Source organism: Myotis lucifugus, unplaced genomic scaffold, assembly GCF_000147115.1.
Source record: "Myotis lucifugus unplaced genomic scaffold, Myoluc2.0 scaffold_359, whole genome shotgun sequence".
Taxonomy (NCBI): domain Eukaryota; kingdom Metazoa; phylum Chordata; class Mammalia; order Chiroptera; family Vespertilionidae; genus Myotis; species Myotis lucifugus.
In genome coordinates, this window is record NW_005871407.1 from 723,772 (window position 1) to 739,332 (window position 15,561).

A 15,561-nucleotide genomic window follows, 5' to 3' on the forward strand; every position below is an offset into this window, starting at 1 on the left:
TTGTATCTGAAGTTCAGTTGTTATTTTGTAGCATTTACTTCTCAAAAGCATTTCTAATTACCTTACTTAGTGGACAGAAAAAAAAGTTAGGTAGATAGGGTCAGGATCATGGGAGGAAGTGAAACGAAAGACCCAGCTAGGCGGAGTTACTAAGACACCCCAACTGGGCCCTGAAGGAAGGGTGCACACAGAGACCTAAACTTTAAAATGTATGGATATTGCCAAGACTGTCAGCTTGCAGATAACCTTCAGGAACCAAGAAGACTGCCTCCACCCCCTAAATTAAAAAGCCTGTGCTTCTCCCCTTCCCTTCTCCAGAGGCACAGCCAACAGTGGATACCTGACATTCCTGTTGCAGGGGAAACACATCCCCCAACACCCACCTGGTTTATGGCCACGTGGGCCTTCACACATGGACTATTAGGCTTTACTTCGCTTGGATGCTAAACTACTCCCGACTGTAACATGGAAAGGAGGCTCTGGACACTGGGCTGCTCCTGGAATCCTTAGGTACTCCTTTCCCAGGACTGTTTTTTTTTTTTTTTCAATAAGCTTTGGTCCCATTAATCATTTTTGTCAGTGACTGCATTCTTGATTTTTGTGAGACAAAAACTCGGACTCAAAACACCCACATGTTGGTTTTCAGTATGCAATTAGGTGTGTCATTTGTAGAATGGAAGTTATTTGCAAGCTTTAAGGCAAGTGGCTAGGCTTAAATATTTAAAACAAGCAATTAAAAAAACAACAAACAGGGCAGAGCAACAATCTTTCAAATCAATGTCTTATTTTTAAAAGTACAGACTAATAAAGTTTATTCTGAATTCTGCACAAAAATGACTTAGTGTTGCAACATTTAGCAAATGTCAGTTTGCATTTCTTGGCATATATATGTCTGTGTAGGGTTTTCTTTCTCTTTTTGTAAAGGTTTAGTGGTGTGTAAAATACAATTTATAACGTGATAATTTATTATTTAAAAAATCTTGAAAATACTATTTTAATTTGAAAAACACTATTTATTTGTCATATTCTGGACTTTGTACATTTACTGAAATGAAGAACAATTAGTTCTAAAATAATTGCATATATTGGATTCTGTATCACAAATCCATAGTAACAAAACTTATTTTTCTTAATTGATGTTGATGATATTAATAAACATATCAAAGAAAACATCAAACAACAAAGAATTTGTCTTAAAATTTGTATGCATTGAATTCTAAAAAGCATGGTTTTCTCTAGCTAAATAACATCTTACTACGATCTACTTATTTGGGCATAACTAGAGACTAAAAATTTATTTGTCTTTAAATGGGGTAGGTAAGGGTATTTTAACCCTCCTGGGCAGAATCATAAAATAAAGAAAATACATTTCCTTAGGAGAAAGAGACTTGAACTCAATGGCTACAAAGTGGCTCCCTTTCATCCACTGAGGAGGCACAAAAATTCTAGTCAGTTTATCATTCAGACATATCTATTGGCCAAATTTATATAAGTCAAGGTTTCTGTATACTAAGAAAATGGTTAGTTTCTTTCTATATATCTTGAAATCTTTTCTTTCGTATCAAAGAATTTTGCAAGTAAATCTATTGTCTTTTATTTTGCTGACCTAAATAACAAACATAATATGAACCTTCTTATGTGATTCCTTTATTTGAAAATTTCAAAACACACATTTGACATAATGATGTCTATCCTGTCAATATGTTTTGTTTTATTTTACTAGAGACCACTCTCTTCTGTTACATCTTATCTATACAGACAGAGAGTTGCTTGACTTCCAATGTATAGAGATTTTAATAAGCAACTCTATCTCTCACCTTCCAGTGTGATTGAAACCAGGTTGTTTTTCATTAAGTTAAAACTGGGAAAAATCAATTTCTTAATTCTCTGCAGTTTGCTATCTTTTAAGATAGATGAGCTTGTAGAACAGAAGGTGTCACAATCACACTAGACTTAAGATATTTAATCCCAGGAGATTTCCCAAAACAAAGGGCAGAAAGAACACTGGATCTTGCACATAGACAACAATGTCAAATAACACGAATTTACTTTTGTCAGTTTTAAGATTCTAGTCTGCTTTGTGATGTAAATGAAACTGCCTATTTATAAATATATATCTTTTGTGTAATAACCAGCAAGGAGAAAATAGTTTTAAACCATACATTTGCCAAAGTATTCTCCATATGTATATGTGTTTTGAACTCATTTCTTATTTTCTTGTTTTTACAAAATGATAAAAGTAAGATGTGAGATGGGTATATAGAAATGGAAAAATTCTTCTTTTATTTACCAAATAAACAAGTATTTTTATTGTTTCTTTTATTAAAATTATGAGAGATAAATAGATAGAGAGAGAGAATAAGTACGCTTCTTTTCCAAAAGATAAAATATTTTGACACATGAATTTTCATGACTTAAAATTCAACTTATTTTCAACAACTTTTTTGAGAGGTAGAGCAAATCTAAATTTTAAACATTTTGAGATGAATATCTGATTAGGATCTATATAAATGTTACTCCTTCTAGCCATTACTGTTAATTGGTGAAGATTACTAATGTATGTTTACTGAAAGTGTAGTCATAGCAATATAAATAAATTGTAGTATTTTAAACCAGTTTAGTGGCTTTCTCTTTCTGAAAAATAATATAAAGAAAAAGCAACACTTTAAACTAGTAAATAAGCCTGTTAAATAACTTAGGCTTTTGTTAAAATGATTTTATAATATTTTAAATATCAAAATTACAGATATTTTATAATTAATATTGTTTAGGCATAACAAAATGAATACAAATACTTAATATAGTTATATAATAATGCATGTTATGTAATAGTGTCATTAATTTCCATTCTTCATTATTTTTAATTATATTTTTCATTTTGATTACTTTTTTTTATTTTACTACTTTAACAATTTTTTTTTGTAACAGAGCTGCCTATAGGTTTTAGATATTGGTCTGGAATTTAAGCCTAATTTAACCTAACTTAATGCATGTTCATAGTGTATGGTTAGATAGCAAAGGAATTCTTTGGAACATAAAACCATATGTCTTGATGCTCTGGTTACTTACTATGTTATAGACCAGTGATGGCGAACTTTTTGAGCTTGGCGTGTCAGCATTTTGAAAAACCCTAACTTAACTCTGGTGCCGTGTCACATATAGAAATTTTTTGATATTTGCAACCATAGTAAAACAAAGACTTATATTTTTGATATTTATTTTATATATTTAAATGCTATTTAACAAAGAAAAATCAACCAAAAAACTGAGTTCGTGCGTCACCTCTGACACGCATGTCATAGGTTCGCCATCACTGTTATAGACCATTAATAATAAAATTGAAAGTTTGATTGAATCTCTCATATTTAAAATTTTAAGCAAATAGATATAGTAAACTTCATTCTTTGAAAAAATGTTATACTTAACTACACTTATTTATGTACTAGTGGCCCGGTGCACGGATTCATGCATATTGAAAGGAAATTAATTAGAAGAAATATTTTAATATCACTATTCGCCATTTCTCTATAATAGAAGTGTCAGAGATTAAAGAAAATGAGTAAAATGTATATGAAAATAATATATAAATTGATTAATAAATAAATAATAACAGCATGATTTAACATCAACAAGGACATGATATAAAAACAAAAAACATGATATATAAACAACAAAAACATGTTATAAAAACAACATTGATTAAAACAATGATTGATAAATTGATTAAACTTATTCTATTATCTCCCTGTATACCACATTAAGAGTAAAAACACTTTCAGAGTGGTTGACTAATTTCCCTTGTGATGGAGTATTTACAACTTTATCTTTAACATCACACACTCTTCGAACTCGAGAGAAAGCAACATATAACTGACCATATCCGAAAACGGGTTTAGGTAGAAATATTCCTACTCTGTCTAGAGTTTTTCCTTGTGATTTATTAATTGTCATCACAAATGCTGGCATCATGAGAAACTGTCTTTGAATTAATTTAAATGGGAGGCCAGTGTCAGATGGGGACAAATCAATTCTTGGAATCAGAACAACCTCTCCTTCCACAGATTCTGTTAATACTTCAGCTTCAATCATGTTAGTTGGAAACACATGCATGCAATTGGTGCCAGTGAGAGCTTTATATGTATCGTGCATGCGCGAGTCAACATTTATTTTTAAATTGACAGTGCACATCACATGTACCAGCCAGTCGGTTGGTCAGATGGTTGGACAAACTGACAGTCACTTAGCCCTTTATATACAGAGATATTTACATAAACTTATCACATTATATAGCTTATAACTATTATGTTTACCAAATATTATAATAAACCCTTTTGGAGGAATGATAACTTATTAAATATTAATTAAATGCCTCCTGGTTTAATTCCTTTTTTAAAGAAATTGGCATAAATAAGTGGATGAATTACATGGATAACCTTTTATGAAAATGTTGAGTTTTATTAAATGACATTCTTAATTAGCAGATGAATGTATGAAAAAGCTGTGGTACATTTACATAATGAAATACTACTTAACCTTAAAAGAGAAGGAAGTCTTATCTTTTGCAACAGTGTGGATGGGTGGGGAGAATATTATGTTAAGTGAAATAAGCCAGTCAGAGAAAGACAAGTAGCATATGATTTCACTTATATGTGGAATTTAATGAACAAAACAAACTAACCAATAAAATAGAAACAGACTCACAGATACAGAGAACAGACTGACAACAGTTACAGGGGCTGGGTGAAAAAGGTGAAGATATTAAGCAAAGGAAAAAAACACTCATAAACACAGACAACAGTATGAAGTATGGTGATTACAAGAGGTTAATGGGGGTCGGGGGAAGGAGAAAATGGCAAAGGGTCATAAATGCTGATGGAAGGAGTCTTGATTCAGGGTGGTGAACACACAATACAATATACAAATGATGTATTATTGAATTGTACACCTGGACCTATGTTAACCAATGCTACCCCAATAAATACAATTTTAAAAATCCAAATGCTTCTTTTGAAATTTTATTTCTCACATGAGGACTACATATAAGTAAATACAAATGAGATATCTAGTTCTGAATTCATCATAAGTTCTTAATAGAATTCTTTTACTTATAAACTTATTGTTTGGCATTTTTTATGTAGGCTTGTGTGGTTGTATAGATGGATGTGTAAAAGAGAGATGATAATCCATATTTTTGAAAGAAAGGGAAATAGAAGAGAGAAAAGAGAAAAAAGAAAAGATTTAAGTAAATTCCATTTTAAAAAATGCCTGCATTCAGCTCCTTTGCCAGGTGAAACAATATTTATCAGCCTTGCTCTATATGTGAACAAATATAAAGGGATTTTGAATTTTTTTATTTTAGTTATAATAACTGATTATGTTTGGTAGATAATTCAATTAAACATCCTATCTAATAAAGATAGAATATGCAAATTGACCATAACTTCATGACAAAGATGGCGACACCCACAGCCAATAAGGAGGGAATATACAAATTGACGCAACAAGGTGAGAGGCAGAAAGGCTGCTCTGGGCTGGAGCGAAGGAGGTGCTGGCAGCCAGGGGAAAGAAGGCCTATTCTTGCACAAATCTTCGTGCATCGAGCCTCTAGTATTTAATATTACTTATCAAGTATTCAAGTTTAAGAGATTGTAACAGTGTTAATTCCTATTTTTTTGGTTATAGCTTTGAAACCAAAATGTGGTGGTTGGGTCCAGGTTCGTTGTCTCACAAAATCAAGGAATTAAGGATAAAATCGAGGACAAATATGGTAAGCAGAAGTGAAGTTTATTGAGAGATAGATTGACTCCCTCCCACAAGGAGCAACAGGGAGGGGGCCCAAAGTGAGTTACAGGAGAAGCTTCTTTTTCTCAGGTTCCAAAGTCCCCTGCCCCTTAAGCCAGCCCTGGAAAAGGTGCAGCTGGGGTTCCAAGAGAGCTCAAAACAGGCCATGTCCAGAGCTTCCGTTCCATGTTGCAGCTGGATGTAGTTCAGCATCCAAGCTAATTAAAATTCATCAGTTCATGTGTGGAGTCACATACGACCAAAAGCCCATGGACCCAGGGGAGTATATATCCTGCAATAGGAGCGCCAATGCACCAGAGAGAGGAGGAGTGTGCTTCTTTGTCTAGGGGTGGGTATATGTTTTGCTGGCTTTTGATTGGCTCTTTCAAAGAATGCTGTCTTAGTAATATCCTTGGGATTGATTATCTGCAAGCTGCTTGTCTTAGCAACATCCATACATTTTAAAGCTCACATCTCCTTCTCACCCTTCTTTCCCTGCCCAGCAGGGTTGCCTTAGGAATTTTGCCTAGCTGGATCTAGTCTTCCCCACCCAGCTGGTTTGGTTCCCTGGTTCTACTTCCTACCCCCATGGTCCTGGCCCTGACTTCCTAGCCCTCTTCTATCTCCTTAACTTTATTTGATTATTTGAAGTCTGAATATAAATACTGACTTTAAATATAGTGATGAAAAAGTGCTCTGCTAGCCCTAGCTGGTTTTGCTCAGTGGGCAGAGCATCAGCCTGCTGACTGAAGAGTCCTGGGTTCAATTCCAGTCAAAGGCACATGCCTAGGTTGCAAGCTCAATCCCCAGTGGGGGGCGTGCAGGAGGCAGCCGATGATCAGTGATGCTGTCTCATCATTGATGTTTCCATCTCTCTCTCCCTCTCCCTTCTTCTCTGAAATCAGTAAAAAATATATGTTTTAAAAAGTGCTCTGCTAGGTATCAAAATTTTTGAGGTATTATTTAATTACTTAACTGAATAAATTGCAGTAAATATGTACTTCTGGTCACAACTACAAAATCTGGGGATTGCTGTAAATTAGAGTTGTGTCTCATTACCACATCTGGAATACCTTTGCTAACTTTCAATCAAATATGTTTGAATGAAATAAAGTAGAACACAAAATGTTGATACAGGATTTTTGGACTGGAATGTGTGGTGTTCCCTGGTCAGGATGGCCTTTCCAGACTCTTTGTGCATCAGAGTCTAAGACTGAAGCCACCGACTGAAGATGGTATAGTAAAGGTGGAAATTTATTGAAGAAAAGTACAGACTCCGATTTGGGGAGGGGGAACGAGTCCCACTGAATCCCTTTTCCCTATCCTATCTAATAAAAGAGTAATATGCTAATTGACCATCACTCCAACACACAAGATGGCTGCCCCCATGTGGTCAAAGATGGCCGGCAGGGGAGGGCAGTTGTGGGCGATCAGGCCTGCAGGGGAGGGCAGTTGGGGGCAACCAGGGCGGCAGGGAAGCAGTTAGGCGTTGATCAGGTTGGCAGGCAGAAGCAGTTAGGGGCAATCAAGCAGGCAGGCAGATGAGTGGTTGGGAGCCAGCAGTCCTGGATTGTGAGAGGGATGTCTGACTGCCCATTTAGGCCCGGTCCCCGTGCATCGGGCCTAAACAGGCAGTGGGACATCCCTCAAAGGGTCCCCTCTTAGAGACCGTGCAGGCTGGGCTGAAAGACACACATGCCTCGCCCTCCCCGCCCCCCCATGCACGAATTTCGGGCCTCTAGTGGTTTATAAAGGCTGCAGATCTTTGTGCCTTGATATCCCCTCTGATTGGTCACCGTCACCTCTAATTTGGTCACTATAGCAACTTCTGAGTCCAAAAGTCAAACCTCACATGGGAGACATGAGGCCCTCCTCCCTCATTGTTCCCCTATTCCCTCTGGGCTTTCTATCTCCTTCCCTTATTTTGTAAATATGTACTTTTGCTACTCCCAGCTCCCTTGTCTTATGGAAATGTAACTTCTGCTGCTCCCAGCTCCCTTGTCTTATGGAAATGTATCCATTTGCAACTCTGTAGCCCTGTGTGTTTTTTCCCCATGGACTCATTAATTAAATTATTTATTTATTTATTTATTTATTTATTTTATTTTCAATTTTGTTTTATTGCTTAAAGTATTACAAGAGTATTACATATGTCTCCTTTTGGACTCATTAATTTTTAAAATTTTCTAAATCTGCCCATTTCACCCCCCAAAATTCTTATTTTACCCAAAAAACTCCTTTCAATATCAGGGTATATCTCTATGACAAGTCTGTTTTGTTCTTGAAACTTAAATTTATTTTTTATAGACACACATTTCCTACTGATTATCAAATTTGAAAAACATATTCAAGTAATTTGCCAAGCAATAGACAGTGAAGTAACTCATCATGATTATGGCCTTTCCTGGAAATATTCAGAAACTTGACTTTTTTTCATTCAATTTTATTAAGAAGGAACTAAGTCTAAGCATCTAACCACTCAGAAATCCACCAATCATCTATTCCGTAATTATATCATGAGTGATTCTCTTAGATGTGAGCATACAGCAATGATTAAAATAATGTCTTTGTCCTTATGCAGTCAATGTTACAAATGACAGTATCTGTTCATTCATCTATTAGAATTATGTGTATTTATATGTTAGCATAATTTTTAACTGATAAATATATTGTGTATATAAGTTTGCAAATCTATTAGTTTCACTTTTGTTATTTTTTATAAACCTAAAATTTCTTATTTTAATGCTTTTTATAAAATCATTTGGAACAACTTCCAAAATTTCTTCTTCTGCCACAATTCTTCCAGTCATTCGTTAATAGTTATAAAAATACAATTTCATAATTAACTTTTCTATTAAACTTTATTTTATCTTTTATATGCTAGGAGCTTTGGGACTAAAATAGTCTTCAATTTGTTATTAAGATATAATATTACTGGATCTCTGATAAATTATTATACATGCAATTCTTATCTATGTAGCATGGTTTTTGCTCCATTTCTTGTTTTAGTGACATTTGCATTCTGATTTATAAATACATTTCATAAAATTATAATTAATATGTTTCAAAAGTAGAAAGTAAAATGATCTTTCAGAGTCAGTGTACTGATCCTGAGATGGCATACTACAATACCATGAAATTCAGAGAGCTCGCTGGAATGCTGACACCACCAAAAGCTTTCAAAGCCTAACATAATAACCATGTTGTATCAGGTTACTCCCATTTCAGGGAAACAAAAATTGTATTCTCATCTTACCTTTCACTGTTGTTTGTTCAGGGTATTCTGTAGTTTGCCACAACTTTTTCCTCTTGTAATCATCATGGGGAAGAACTTTTTTTGTTTGTTCAATGCCCTATTTTGTTGTTAGTATTTTCTTGATTTTTCTGCTAAGACTTTTATAATTTCCACCATATATTCCTTTAGATATTTTAAGAACACTTATGAAAACAAGAATTCATAATTTTCCTTTTTTTTCCATGATATTATGCATTTCCTACAAATTTCACTTAGACTATTTTGCATATATTTGGATTTGTGGTCATTTTATGACTTTTAATTTTTACACATACAAAAAAAATGTGACTGGTCCACCCTGGCCTGATGGTTCAGTTCGTTGGAACATCCTCGGGTACACCAGAGGTTGCGGGCTTATTCCTGGTCAGGTAACATACCGAGATTGTGGGTTCAATGCCTGGTTGAGACATATGGGAAACAACCAGTCGATGTTTCTATTGAACTTGAATGTTTTTTTCCTCTCTCTCTCTCTTGCTCTCTTTCTTTCTCTCCCTCTGTAAAAATCAATTTAAAAAATATCCTTCAGTGAGGATTAAAAAAAAATGTGGCTGGTCTAAGATTCTGTATAACCTGAATAACTGTCATGTGGGGGAAGAAAAGATGTTTCCTTCTGTTTCACTACCTCTCTCCTTTCTTCTATACATTTTTTCTTATTTTCTTTTTCACCTTCCTACAAAAAATATCAGAGGTCCTATTACATAAGCTGCCTAATAGAAAAAGATGACTAAGCACAGAACTGGCACACAATCAATGCTTTCTGATTCAATAAATTAAAATTACATATTCATTTGGCTATTACAAGTGACTGTGATTAAACATATGATTTGATTTTAATAATCTCAAAGACTCTAGATAATGTAATGATCTTAGTGCTATTGACTTTTCTTATTATAATTTTTACTTTAAATAGAAAAGTTTAGCTTCTGAAGAATTACCAACATTCACCTATGAGCTGGACATAGAACCAAGAGATTGAAGTTATTCAGATATAGTTAGTAATAATCAAGTTAAAATAAGGAACATCTTTGTAACAGTCACATTTATACAAAAATTGGAAAATTAGAAAGTGGTGCCTCATAAATTAATGTATTCTCTTATTATCTATGTCTTTTAACAGAAGTTGAATGCCAATTCAAAAGGGATATATATCCAGCATTTAGTAAAAAATTACACTGATGTTCATATGGGTATTTTTCAATATTGATTATGGATTAAATATTTCACCAAATTCACTGAAATGATCATATGTATTGACATTGTGAAACTTAACAGAATGTTATTTCCTTTTGAGAGTATCCTTGTGTAAATACATACTGCATGATGATGAAGAGAGAGATCATGTGTTGGAGTGAAGGATTGGAAGCAAAAAAATTAAAAAATGAGCATATTTACTATCATTTTATTTACTAAACAATTAAAAAGTAAAAACATAGGGTAAGATTTGGGGATCTGCATTTTTCTCAGATGACTCTCTGAAAATGTCATGAAGCAATGATTAATTGCTGCTAACAGATATATTGGGGGAAAATATTGAATCTAAACATATATTAACTATCTGATCCAATGTATCAAAAGGACTACTTATAATTTTTTAGGTTACAGTGACCTGATAGGTTAACTGAGACTCCAGAAGCTGCCTTCAGCATGTGGCATAAACAGAGTCATAAGTTACCAAGTCAAAGAATCACTTTACATAAGGATAAAACATCTTTAAAATTAGTGGGATACAAACGAGAGAGAGAGAGAGAGAGAGAGAGAGAGAGAGAGAGAGAGAGAGAGAGAACGCCATGTTTTGGTTCAAGGAATTCACAAATAAATAATCTCATCAAAAATTTTAAGCAGTTATTTTGTATGTCCATAACAAATCTGTTTATTGTCAATTATATGTTTCTGCCTATAAATTTTCCTGCTGCTATTTCATATGCTGAGTTTATTATCTATTTCCCAACATAGGAATGGGTTTCAAAAGATAACTAATGCCTTACTCTATCATGGCATCCTTTGTGCAAGCACACTGCACAAGTACATACAAACACTTTTAAAAAGAGACCAAAGCATAAAGAGTCTTAAGGGAATACTTTTCTGTATCTTCAGTTTCCATGTGTACTCTACTGTTAACAATATATGCCTGAGAAGGGCCTAGATAAAAGACAGTTTTTCCTCCTGCCTGTAAAAATCACAACCCAAACAGACACATCCTTACAGCAAAACTGAATTGTACTATGCTGCATTGTGCTAGGATGGCTTACTAATGGGAAAATTATTATTTTTATCATTACTCTAGTCTAGGTGATGAAAACTTTCTAAAATTAGATCATGATGATGTTTGTTCAACTCTGAAAATACACTAATAGCCATTCAATGGTATAATTTAAATAGTTGCACTTTGTAACATGTTATAACTCAGTAAAACTCTTAAAAACAAACAACAACTGTAACAACACAAACATATGGACAAAAATAGTTTAGGACACTTAGAGTGAAAAATTTGAAATGCTGAAAAAAAAAAATCACTGGCCTGGGATCCCAAGGAAACCAGATGGCCAGAAGAAATACTAAGTAAAACCACAAGAATGTCATGACCACTCCCAGTCCCTGCTCAAAAAATGCAGAATTTTATCATTCTTCTAACCTCTTCCTCCTCCTACTCTCATGTGAAAAATTCCTCTCTGCTCAAAGTTTGTGTGAGCACTCCCCTCCTTGACCAATAAAAGCTTCTTCCTCCAGCCATTTGGTGAGCACCCCAAAACCTTGTTTCTCTTGGGAGTGTGTCCCTTGTGCTCAATCATAAACTTAATAAAATCTGTCTGGAAATTTCTCTGGACTTTTTCCTTAATTTCTGTATTGGGGAGCCCAAGAACCCCAAAGCTGGTAACAAATCCATGAGCAGTTCAAGTGGTTTCCCCTTTTATTTTTATTTCATTTTATTTTATATTATAATGAGCTACAAAGTTAAAGAAGAAAGCAGTTGACTTGACAGGTAAGATTGTTATAAATAATTTTCATAATAGATTATTATGTGTTTTTTGGAGTATTGCTCAGAAGGAATTCAAAACATTGACTGATATTTTTAGGTTGAATAAAACCCCACACACAGAAACTTCTTTTTATAGCTATCTCTTTGATTTGACATGTTTTAATATAAAAATTTTGTGCCACTCCATGTCATTTAGAAGTATATCCCTAATCAGAATTTGCTTTGTGTTCATAATTATTCATCAAAATGTGTAATGCATTTGGGTTATTTTGGTAAATCGTGAGCAAGATAAATCTAAAGTAACTTAGAAGAAAAAATACAACTCTGAACCTGAAGTTGTAGTTGTTGCAGAGAAATAAGAAGGAAGATCAATAAAAAAATTTAAGCCAACAAATAGATTATTAAATATGTGGGGATAGCAGAGTTGAAATTATAAGTTCAATTAAAAAATGCAATACATTTTGGTTATCAGGAAATATTATTTATGTATATTTTAAAGACATGATTATGTATGATTATGATTAGTATCAAATCTCTATTTACTTAGATTTCATAAAATACATTTTAAACAGTATCATAAGAGTTTTATTTTAAAATATCTATAAATACACTGGATATTGCGGACTTTGTAACTAATAAGTAAAATGATATTAGTATAATTAATGGTGTTACAAAAAATAAAAATTGTGCAATGAGAAGAAAGTTATTTTAGGGGAAGACATCATAGAAAAAAAGAAGAAGAATCCTGTTCTTTACCACTGATATATCCATTTATGTCTTTAGGAACTTGCTATCTTTAAATAAATCTATGTTTTAACACTTACAAGTACCCATCTTATTATATAATACTAGAGGCCCAGTGCATGAAATTCATGCACGGGGGATGTGTGTCCCTCAGCCCAGCCTGTACCCTCTCCAATCCTGGGATGCCTTGAAGGATGTCCGATGGGATCAGGCCTAAACAGGCAGTCGGACATCCCTCTCACAATCCAGAACTGCTGGCTCCCAACTGCTCACCTGCCTGCCTGCCTGATTGCCCCTAACCACTTCTGCCTGCCAGCCTGATCACCCCCTAACCAATTCCCTGCCAGCCTGATGGACGCCTAACTGAACACCTGCTGGCCTGACAGGCCCTAACTGTCCTCCCCTGCAGGCCTGGTCACCCCCAACTGTCCTCCCCTGCAGGCCTGATCACCCCCAACTACCCTCCTCTGCTGGCCATCTTGTGGCAGCCATCTTTGACCACATGGGGGTGGCCATTTGTGTGTTGGAGTGATGGTTAATTTGCATATTACCTCTTTATTAGATAGGATCTTCAGAGAAGTAAGACATTATAATTATTATTTGCTTATTATTTGAATGAGTATAGCCATTAAACCTGGAGAAGTATTATTTATGTAATGTCCAGAAGAGTAATTTATAGTTTATGATGTTTTTTCAATCCTTTACATTTTTTGGTTCTCTCATTCATTGTTTAAATTATGGTATATATGTCCAACATAGCTTCTCTTTTTTAAAACCATCAAAACAAATTACAACATGTCATTAAAAAATGCTTTTTCTTGTAATCTGATTTTCTTATTCCAAAAAGCTTTCTAATAAAATCAGTTTGACATGCTATTTTCCAAATGTCATCAACTTTTTTTTACATACATCTTTAATAGATTTCCCCTTTTTCATACATATTTTACTGCAAAAATGTTTGCCATCAATATTAAATTATAAATTATTCTGTATTGGTTTACATAGCTTTCTAAATGCTATTAAATCCAATTCATTATGTAGTAGTTCAATGGCATAAATCATTCATTCATATATTTTAATATTAATTTCTTCCCTAATCAGTGGCCTTTGAATTACACTTATCCTTGTTTTTCTAATTTAATTTTGGAATATATAGACAAATAGATAGGGTATATTTGTGTTACAATTTTTTAAAAATACTTTTAAGAAATGTGTAATTATGAATAGACAACTGTTTGTAAAGCTAACAGGAAAGCAGACAACTTGACTACAAGGACTGAAAATTGAAGACTTTCTTTAGAATTAGCACCACATGTTTAGCTAAAGAATAACTTGGCTTATTAGGACCAGTAGAAATTCTTATTATTCATGTAATTATTTCAGTTCCCTTACTCAAAAAAACCCTTGCTTCAAATCATGAACAGAACACCTCTGGGTTTCTTCCTGAATTAGTGCTTCCTGAATACCTATTCTTTGATGTCAAATAAAGACTTGCTGCCTCTCACTCTGGACTTTTATCTTTAGGTTAACAGTATCTAGGAAACAACATGAAGAATGTAATCAAGGATTGACTGCAGACTGAATCGCAGCTGTCTGTTTAATTTAGTGGAGTTGGGAAATGTGTGATCATTATTGTGTTAGTGAAACACTTCCATATAATTAAACTTATTTATACAATTGAGCCACATTGGTTCACTTCAATATCATTGCATTTAAATTTTTAATTTTGAAAAACCATAAAAATAACAGTTGTATTAGAAAGTAAATTCCTTTTATGGATTCAATGCTATTTCAGACTTTCCTCTGACATCCATATTAATTAAAGCTATATAAAAAACTTTAAAGAATAACCACAATTTTATAATAAAGAAAACCTTAATTTGCCTTATTTAAGACAAAAATGTGCATCATAGTACCAAATTCAAGATTATTTGCCCAGGATGGAGGAAGCTGGGAGCAATGTTGCTCCCAACTAATATAAAGATGTCTCATTGCTCATTGAGAAGTTGGGCTGTGTCAGAGGATAGAATACAACATGAGTGTGGCCACAGTTCAGAGGCAGATAAGTGCCACTCAGGAAAAAAATACAGTACATAACTGAGGTTGCTGTGAACAGACATCATGCACAAAAGGCTCAGAGGGACAGGGTTTACTGACAGCAAGAAGAGAGATGGTGCGCAGTCAGCCCCTTGCAATGCATAGGTTCTCCACTGTCAGTGGGTCTCTTCTGCAGCTAAGAACTTCATTCTCTGGGGAAGTGGAAGGACCCTGAACTCCGCCCCCCCCCCCCCCACTGCTGTGGGGTCTGAAATACTAAAAGCTGGAGGAGTGACTAAGGACCATTGGTATAATACTTACGCAAACCAAAGTCTAAAACAGGGAAGTATTCCACACTAGGGGATAAACTGGCTGCAATAACTCTTTATCTCCCAACTAGAGGCCCAGTGCATGAATTCATGCATGGGTGAGGTCCCTCGGCCTGGCCTGTGATTGGCCAATTTGAGCCGTCTCTCCCAGTCCTGATGGGGGCCGATGGGGGCCAGCTGGCTGGAGAGGGACTGCAGGAGGTTGGTCAGTTGGCCCCGGTCTGGACTGCAGGATGGCTCCAGGGCATGTCTGGCCCTCTCGCCCAGTCCCAATCAACTGGACCCCAGCAGCAAGCTAACCTACCAGTCAGAGTGTCTGCCCCCTGGTGGTCAGTGAGTGTCATAGCGACTGGTCGAGCAATTAACCAAAGGGTTGGACACTTAGCATATTACGCTTT